Source organism: Apis laboriosa, unplaced genomic scaffold (genome assembly GCF_014066325.1).
Source record: "Apis laboriosa isolate Shangri-la unplaced genomic scaffold, ASM1406632v1 scaffold4_cov146, whole genome shotgun sequence".
Classification (NCBI taxonomy): Eukaryota; Metazoa; Arthropoda; class Insecta; order Hymenoptera; family Apidae; genus Apis; species Apis laboriosa.
In genome coordinates, this window is record NW_025223501.1 from 4,999,926 (window position 1) to 5,010,891 (window position 10,966).

Below are 10,966 nucleotides of genomic sequence, written 5' to 3' on the forward strand. Positions count from 1 at the left end.
CTATGATTATGATTAAAATGATTCTATGATCATTAAAATTTTAAATTTCACTCGTAAAATTCTGATGACTCAAAAAAATTTGCTATGATTATGATTAGAATGATCCTATGATTAAAATTTTAAATATGATTCGTCTGATGGCTCAGAAAAATTTGCTATGATTATGATTAAAATGATTCTATGATCATTAAAAATTTAAATATGATTCGTAAAATTCTGATGGCTCAGAAAAATTTGCTATGATTATGATTAGAATGATCCTATGATTAAAATTTTAAATATGATTCGTAAAATTCTGATGGCTCAGAAAAATTTGCTATGATTATGATTAAAATAATCTTATGATCATTAAAATTTTAAATATGATTCGTAAAATTCTGATGGCTTAGAAAAATTTGCTATGATTATGATTAGAATGATCCTATGATCATTAAAATTTTAAATTTGACTCGTAAAATTCTGATGGCTCAGAAAAATTTGCTATGATTATGATTAAAATGATCCTATGATCATTAAAATTTTAAATTTCACTCGTAAAATTCTGATGGCTCAGAAAAATTTGCTATGATTATGATTAAAATGATCCTATGATCATTAAAATTTTAAATATGATTCGTAAAATTCTGATGGCTCAGAAAAAATTTGCTATCCTATGATTAAAATTTTAAATTTGTCCCGTAAAATTCCGATGGCTCTAGAGAAAAATTGCAAATCCAAAGATTTGACCGAAAGGAAACGAGGTACTCACCGAACATTGGCCAAAGTGTGTCTCCTTGATCTGAGGTTGTGGTAGCCCCGAAGCTCGCCGATGCTCCCCTGTTCGGCCTGCATCTTGGCCTGTGCAGTTGCAGCGGCACTGGCGATCACGTGGTGCTGGTGAGCCGGTGCACCCGCCGTGGTGATGCTTCTGCGCGATCGCCAACCCGTTCTGCTGCCTCCACCGCCGCTCGGGGTTGGCGATTTCTTCTGGTACGGCCTACGGATCACCGCCCGCCAACGCGGTCCAATTTTACCGGCCAAAGGTTACACAGCCCCCAGTGTAGGAGCTGTTTACTCGGTGCAAGCTGATCGCTTGTCACGCACTGTTTAATCGGACGACGCTTCCCCTTTTGAGGACATCTCGACTCGCCACCATTCTGCTTGCTCGTTGGATCATTTCGGATAAATGGATCGTAGGCAACGGTATAGAGTGAGAAAGATTCCACGCGTGTATTGAGAGGAAGATAAAAGGTGTTATTTTAGTGATAGGTATATTTAGGTTAGGATTTTCTGGTGTGACAAGGAATTTATTAAAATTTGGAAAAATAAAATATATTTGATTGAAATTGTGTCGAGAGGAAGTTAAGGAGTTGTTATTTTGTCAATGATATTTTGGATTCTAGAGAAATCCAAAAAAAGAAAAATTTGTGATATATGTATATATATATATATATTTTTAGGTTAGGATTTTGTAGTGTTTCAATTTAAAATTCGTGTTATGAACAGAGGGGGAAAAATATTTGATTGAAATTGTGTTGAAAGGAAGTTAAGGAGTTATTTGGATTCTAAAAAAGTCTAAAAAAGGAAAATTTGTGATATATGTATATATATATATATATATTTTTAGGTTAGGATTTTATAGTGTTCCAAGGAATTTAAAATTCGTGTTATGAACAGAGAGGAAAAATATTTGATTGATATTGAAAAGAAGTTAAAGAGTTATTATTTTATCAATGATATTTTGGAAAAATCCTCAAAAAATCCAAAAAAATCTGTAAATCATTTCCATGGAAATATCTCAGAGATTTAAGAGATGGTGTGAAGGTTATTGAGAAAGAATAAAATTATATTATAATAGAGAATTAACTATTGAAAGAAAATTATTATTTTGTCAATAATATTTTGTATTCCAAAGAAATCCAAAAAAAGAAAAATCTGTGAACTACTTCCATAAAAATAACACAGGAATTAAAAGAGATAGGGTTATTGAGAAAGAATAAAATTGTGTTACAATAGAGAATTAACCATTGAAAGAAAATTATTATTTTGTCAATGATATTTTGAATTCCAAAGAAACCAAAAAAAGAAAATCTGTGAATCACTTCCATAAAAATAACACAGGGATTAAAAGAGATAGTTATTGAGAATGAATAAAATTGTATTATAATAAAGAATTAACTTGGAAGTTGAAAGGAAATTATTATTTTATCAATGATATTTTGAATTCCAAAAATATCCAAAAAAAAAAAAGAAAAATCTGTGAACCACTTCCATAAAAATAACACAGGGATTAAAAGAAATTATTAAGAAATAATAAAATTGTGTTATAATAGAAAACTAATCATTGAAAGGAAATTATTATTTTGTCAATGATATTTTGTATTCCAAAGAAATCCAAAAAAAGAAAAATCTGTGAACTACTTCCATAAAAATAACACAGGAATTAAAAGAGATAGTTATTGAGAAAGAATAAAATTGTATTATAATAAAGAATTAACTTGGAAGTTGAAAGGAAATTATTATTTTATCAATAATATTTTGAATTCCAAAAATATCCAAAAAAAAAAAATCTGTGAACCACTTCTATAAAAATAACACAGGGATTAAAAGAAATTATTAAGAAATAATAAAATTGTGTTATAATAGAAAATTAATCATTGAAAGGAAATTATTATTTTTTCAATGATATTTTGAATTCCAAAGAAATCCAAAAAAAAAAAAAAAAATCTGTAAACCATTTCCATGAAAATAACACAGGGATTAAAAGAGATAGGGTTATTGAGGAAAAATAAAATTATGTTATAATAAAGAATTAATCGTTGAAAGAAAATTATTATTTTATCAATGATATTTCCAAAGAAATCCAAAAAAAAAGAAAAGAAAAATCTGTGAACCATTTCCATGAAAATAACACAAGAATTGGAAGAGATGACGCGAAGACTATTGGCAAACGAACGCGTATTTGCGTTAAAGCGAGAAGATTCTCGAGTGTTAATGCCATCCAGGTCCTCGTTGATTAAAGGATCGTGCTTGAGAATGCATCGATGTGCCACCCGGCCCACCCATGAAACATTCATGAACTTGAACATAAAATTGTATTGCGCCTCACGATCGCTGTTAAGCATGTTATGCAAACGATTTCAACAAACTGTAGTTGCCACCAAGAATTTTAACCCTCCTCAAACTTACCCCCAATCGAGAACTCTCCCTAAACTCTTCCCTCTTTAAATCCAACCCGTTTCAGAATTCTCATGATCCTCGAGAAAAAGAAAAATTTTTCAAAAATACCTCAACCTCCTTCTCACGATTTTAAATACACCTTGAAAATAGATAATCGAGATAATAAGAAAGAAACAAAACGGAATATATCATTGATAATAAATATTTCAAAAACCCTCTCTAGACTAATTTTATCTACTCGACTTGAATCTCAACAGGATACATCTCATCCATTCAGAGCTTAAATATATTTAAAATATCTTATCTAAAATGACGTCAAATGATCGAATGAAATTGACGTTTAAGATGGAAATTTATCCTGAACTTATAAACCTTGAAAAAAAATTTTATTTCACGCACAAGTGCATAAACGAGTAGTAAACTAATCGTCGTATCTACTCTTTAAAGAACAAATGGAATCGGTATAAACTGGTATGAAGCAGAGCGACGGTATCTGTCATGTTAATAACGCGGCCCAATGTTCAACCTCGAAATCGAATTCAATGTGCAACCACGCTTCGTACGCTCTGAATAAACACGCACAGCCTACGCACCAGCAGCGCTAAGGTAAATATTTCCATTGCGTTCTAGCTTCTCTCTGGCTTAAGCTTTTGAGCGTAAAGGAGAGAGGAGAGGAGAGGGGGGGGGGGAGGGTTGAAAATTCCTGGCCATTAGCCAAAAAATCTATAACGATCTCTGAGAACGTTTCGCTCAGGACGAAAGGAGGAGGAATGCTTTTCTAATTTCAATTTCGAGGCGAGATTAGAATTAATTGATCCATTTGCTCCTTTTGTTCGTTGATTTTATCAACCCTTTGCACTCCAGGCTCCTTTTTCGCTCCTGCACGAATCTCTTAGCTGACTTGAAATTATTAAACTTTTGTTTAATAATTTTAATATTTTGTGCGCGTTTAAAGAAAGAAAGAAAATTTGTCGAATATTAAAATCTGTATTTCGAATATTTTAATGATAAAGTAATTATCAAGATGCATCCTCGTCGCGATAAAATGTCGTTTTTAACTTTTTTTATTCTATTCAGAGCAAACCTTATGATTCCAATAAATAAGTGCTCTTGTATTCATCATCTATTGTTCTTATTTTTTCTTACGTACTACATCTCTATTTTCATCCCTATTTTCCTTCTCTCTATCGATTTCTCATAATTTCGTTATTCAATAACGAAAAATCAATCTCATTTTATTCCAAAACTTTGAAAATAATATATATATAATAACGAATATATATATAATAATATAATAATATATATATAATAATATATATACAATAACGAAAAATTAATCTCATTTTATTCCAAGTTTACAAAATTCGAAAACTTGAAAATAATATTTCTATGAAATTGTCGAATTCCATTTATTCCAAAACTTTCCATTTTATTCCAAAACTTTGAAAATAATATATATATATAATAACGAATATATATATAATAATATAATAATATATATATAATAACGAATATATATATAATAATATATATACAATAACGAAAAATTAATCTCATTTTATTCCAAGCTTACAAAACTCGAAAACTTTGAAAATAATATTTCTATGAAATTGTCGAGTTCGGGCTAACGCCAAAAATTTAGTTCGATTTAATTTGAGATAAAAGAATCTAACCATTCGACAGTGTATTATAAAATTACACGTAAAGAGTTTATTAAATCTATTCGTGAAGCGATATTTTAAAGAAATCGGACAAATAAAAATAAATATTGTCGCCGTTAGAATTGCATCGATTCGTGTGATGGCGGCGGAGAGACACCATTGGAACGCGAAGGGTTAATAATTTTGAGAAAAAGCGAGAGAAATTCTCAGCTTGGCGATTCGAAGTTTAAAAAAAGCGAAGGGAAGCGAAACGCAAACTCCAATATTTGTGAATTAATATTCCACGTCGCGTTAACAGGGTTGCTTTTTCTCCTGGAATTCTCTAATTGACGTGTGGTTTTTTGCCACAAAATTCGAACAATCAGAATATAACGAGATCGAAAAAATGATACAATAAGAACGTTGCTATTTTTTTTCTTCTTCTACAATTTATTTTGCTTTATTCCATTTCGTTGTTGTTATTTTTATTGTTTCTTTTTTTTTTTTTACGATGTAAATGGAGAACGATAGAGATCGAGAGAAATAGGAAAAGTGAAGTTGAAAAGCTGGCAAATCAGCTGGCTGGAAAATTGAGATCGTATCAAGATTCCATTGCCCAGAAGAAACTGATATCACACATTTTACATTCGAGAAATTCGAATTTAAATAGATGTAAATCTCATTCTTTCGTAACTCTTGGATTCCAAAGAATCTTCCAAAAACTTTTGGAAATATTCTCGAAACAACCTAACCTAACCTAACCTAGTAATTATCTTATCTATATAAAATATATCTATATAAATTTAATAAAATATATCTATATAAATTTTATCCATATAAAATATTATTCGTATTATTTTTAAACAAAGTAAAAAAAAAAAAAAAATCAAGTTTCAATAAACCCTTAAAATTATCATTGTAAAATGTATAGGAACTGAAAATCTTCCCCCTCCCCTTTTAAAAGAGTTGCTTAATAAGCAACGTCTCGACCCCTCCCCTCCCCCTCCACCAAATCCAAGAAATTCGAATGGTCGATTCAGTTTTCAATTCTCGTTCGACGAGACATTTTCAGCTCTCTAAAACAGGTTATTATTTCCATCGATGGTGGAGGTGGAAGCCGGAGTGGGCGGATTGAACAACGTCAGAGGAGGCTGAGCTATCGTCGCACGGTGAACGACGCTTTTCAACGCCATTATCTCGCAGTTGCACCTGACGCATTCCATCTCGAGCGGAGCAGCGGCGACATTGTCGGCCGGTAAACGAGACAACATCAAAAGCTGAACGCGTTTATCATAGCTTATCATTCGCTTTGATGCTCAGAGGAAAGGGGGACCACGCCAGAGAGAGAGAATTTTACGGTGGAATTATTGCTTTCTGGCAATTGGATCGGAGATTAGCAGGAGATCCGTTTAACCGTGTTATGAGAAATCATGCGAAAATGAAATCTTCTTCGGGCCACGCGATATTTCAGTAATATGAGTCAATCATTTGTTTCCATCATTACTGTTCCGCAATAGAAGTATTGATAATAGTAATTGTGTTGAGAATAGTGTTGAGTAGTAGTACTGATTTATGTAGTATATTTTGGATATTTTAATTTGGATATTATAATTTGGATTATAATTTTATTTTAATTTGGACAATTTTGGATTATTTTAATTTGGATAATTTGGATTATAATTTTATTTTAATTTGGATAATTTTGGATTATTTTAATTTGAATAATTTTGGATTATTTTAATTTGGATAATTTGGATTATTTTAATTTGGATAATTTGGATTATAATTTTATTTTAATTTGAATAATTTTGAATTATTTTAATTTGGATAATTTGGATTATAATTTTATTTTAATTTGGACAATTTTGGATTATTTTAATTTGGATAATTTGGATTATAATTTTAGTTTAATTTGGATTATAATTTTATTTTAATTTGGATAATTTTGGATTATTTTAACTTGGATAATTTGGATTATAATTTTATTTTAATTTGGATAATTTTGAATTATTTTAATTTGGATAATTTGGATTATAATTTTATTTTAATTTGGATAATTTTGGATTATTTTAATTTGGATAATTTGGATTATAATTTTATTTTAATTTGGATTATAATTTTATTTTAATTTGGATTATAATTTTATTTTAATTTGGATAATTTTGGATTATTTTAATTTGGATAATTTGAATGCCTTTTGACTAGTCATAATAAATGTACTTCTTAGTTGTGGAATGTATATAAATTCTCATAGTGTCACAGCAGATAATCGTGTCCAATGATAGAGAACACGATATGTTCATAAACTGTCATGAGACTCGTGATACTTCAAAATTAGAAGATTTAGAGAATTAGCTGCAAAATTGTTAGGATATCTGAAAATGCAACGAAACCTTGTCAAAACCTTCAACGGAGTCAACATAATATCTAATATAAGTATAAGTATAAGAGATATAAGTATAAGAGTATAAGAGATGATATAAGTAAGTATAAGAGAAAAATAATTCTGATATAAGTATTAGATTGCATGCAAATTATGTTATTAAAAAAAAGACAACAACTTTTTGTCCAAATTATCTGGATGAACCTCAGCTCTGTATAGAATGTTTTAAAATTTTACAAAATAATTCTTTTAATAAATTATTTTTGTATCATTTTTATAACAATTTAATAGCTTTATTACAGAATATCTTTCCAAATACCTACGAAGATCGTTCAAATAAGAGGCAGTCAAATCGAGGAATATATATTTTAACTTGGAACGATTTTTGCTTCCAACGATAGGAAAGCGATTTCGAAAGAGGTTGCAAAGAAAGTTTGTCATTGGCAGCGACAGATGTCTCTAAACACTGATTTCGAGAACGTGGAAATGCTTGAAGGAGAAAAAAATCTTTTCTAAAGGAAAGTATCACGCTTTCGTTTCAGATGTCGCTGTTGTCATCATTCACCGATGATAAACCGAATGATTTCTTTCTTTCTTTCTTCCTTTCTCATTGCTCTTCTCGCTTTCAGATGTCGCTATTCGCTTATCCATATCCTGGAATCGAAACTAATTTCATAATATCGTCGTCATCGATCGTTTCGTCTTATATTTGGCAGAGGAAGAATCGAGAAATCGAGCCTTTATTTCAAAAGGAAGAAGAAACGAAAATAAAATAAAATTTCGAAATTCTGAGAAGCCACGAATCCAGCGTGGATACCTTAATCGATTTTTGCAGGCGATATTTTCGACGCGAGCTCCCTTGACGCGAACCAACATCAACAGGTTGCATTGCGACGCGAAACAAAGCGAAGACACGAGAGAGACCCCGCTGCATTTACCGAGTCCAGTATCTTGCGTGCTCGGTGGGTGCATCGGCCTGCAATTCATCGAGCGAGGAAGAACCAAGAATAAACTCGGATGAGCGCAGAATTTGGCCTGCCAAGAAAAGAAGCAATAAGAAAAAACAAAGAAGAAGAAGAAGAAGAACGAAAAGGAGACACATTTCGAATAATCGAACATATCTCAAAAAGTCAGGAAAATATTAAAATATTAAATTAATTTTAAGGTTCGATGATTTATATCGACAATAAAATTCGCCTCTCCTTTGCCAATTAATTACACTGCAATGAAATAAACACTTGCACGTCCAACTCGATTCACGACACGAGGTAAAAGTTATTTTAGAGGCGAGCCTTTGAAAGCCTTCTCTAGAGAGACTGTTACTGGAAATTTTCTTAAAAAAGTTTCCACCATGAGAGAGAAGATCGAAAGATTAATATTTCTGATCGATCCTCGATATTCGTGGAAAAGAAAGAAAAATATACACGAGTCTCTCTTTCCTTCCTTGAGGAGGGGCATACCGGGCCATTATTTCGTAATTAAAAGATAAACTGTTGCTTTTCCCGCGAAGTATAAGACGGGGAGCCGAGATATTAATAAGAGCTACTTGATTGACAACGCTAGTTACGCCCACCCGCGTCAATCCGCCTTGCTTATTAGAGCCCGTTGCAGCCCAATATTGCCACGTGGATATTATGGCTGGGTATGACCTAAATACCGGGGGACAGGGGGAGAGAAGGGGTTCAATCGTCTCTATTTAGTTATGCGATGACGTGGGATTAGGCAAATGATAGCATGGATTCTGGATTCATCGTGGAAAACGCGGCTGGAATATATTAAAATGAGCGAAGCAATCTGACGAGGCTTAAACAAAAGAGTCAGAGATGTTGGCTTCTCTATTTAAGAAAAATTGGGAGGAATGGTTCGATGATTTTTGGATCACGCGAACTATGTCGTTAAATAGAGATTGTAAGATTAATTTAATCGATCGTAGACAAGTTTGGGCTTAGATTTAATAATTGAATTGAACTTTCGAGAGAGAGATATACATATTAAAAACAACAGAACCTCGTAAGATGAGCGAGATACATGTATAGGCCAGATTAGGATAATCCACTTAAGTTAAGTTTGATTGTTGGCTCGATATACTGACTCGATAATTGAATTTATTGATGGAGAATGGCTGGAATATTAACCCTCTGGATACTGATGGCGAAACCGTAACCATAACTATATCGATCCGCATCCTCCCTTATATCCTTACGTGCCATTTACACGGTACACGACTTTTTCGAGAAATAGAAATAAACGAGACGAATAAACGAGTTGGGATCGGGTGGAGATGCGTGAGAAATGATGGGAAATGATGAGAAAAATACGTGTATTACGATCCAAATAGCAACAAACATTGTATAAAAGAAAATGAAATAACGCTAGACGATCGCTTTGATGATCTAAATCTAATCCTAGGTGTCATCAAATAGGACATACAACTTGGCCAACCCGCGAATAAACTTTGCCAATCGATCAACCTCCTCGGCAAGACACAAAGGATGTCCTAAAGTGGACCTAACCTCTAATCAAAATCCCCTCGAAACCTAACCTCAAAGGTAGGCCGAGAGGGAGCAATTGGATGGATCGCGTCACACACGTTCCAAGTGCCATCAAACTGTCAACCCGGTAGCCTCAACCTCAAAAAAAGAATTTTCACGTGGCGGATATTGGCCGCCATTTCGCGACTCGATTCAAATCCAATATAAATTTGCATGCAATTGCGCGCATCGATTTCTTTCGAAACGAACTAGCGATGTATGTATATATGTATATATATATATATATATATATGTATCGTGGTGGAAACGAAGTGGCCGCAACTTCGATCAACGATCAACCTCCGCCTCCTGGGTTAATTATACGCGATTCGTTTTAGAATTAGACGGGTTTATAACGCGGAAGGAAAGCACGGTGAGTCTGGCTAATAATAAGCGACATTTATACGGAATGACGGTCAGTAGTTTCGACCAAGTAGCTCACGTTCCACGTGATGTGTATATTCGTCCAGTTACAAATCGTTGGAATACCGTCACTCCCCGATAAAATACTTTCGATTGTATTCGTATTGTATTGTAGGAGGAGCTTGAATCAATCCCGTTTCGAGTCGATTGTGCTCGAATTGGAGGAGGATTTTCTCCACGTGTATAGGGAAATTTAAATCGGTTTTATCGATCGAAATGGTATTGTTAAAAATTGATACGATTAAGGTAACGAATCTCATTTTCAAGGTATTAATAGCACGATATCGTTAAGCTTAATTTAACCTCTTCTTCTGTTCTCAAAATATTAATATAGGCAATAACAATTCGATTTAATTTTCCCCTTTCTGTCGAAAGGATCGACGTTCCTGAAATTAATATATTCAAGAAGAATGGGATACGAGTGATATAATGTCAAACTTTATAATAATCCCTTTATCCTTGCTCAATTTTTCTCAACAATTCCCTTCGAGAATCGAAACTGAGAATAAACGAAACGAAAGAAAAAAGAAATTGAGACAACGTAATTTCTCGAGAGCCAGAGACAGAGGTTCAACAAGAGTCAAAGAATCTCTGTTCAAAAGCTGTTCAAAGCTGTTCGTTACGCGTTTTCCTTTTTTCGTACGTTGGAAAAATCGACGTTCTTCGACAAAAAGTTAAGGGAAGAGGAGAAAGAGAAAGAAAACCGTGACAGGCCTGGATAACGTAACGTAAATTGGGGAAAGAAGAAGAATGGAGGAGAAGGAACAACAGTCGGTTGATAAAAGCTCGACGTTGGAAAGGTGTTACGATTAAAAATACTTTCTTTTTTT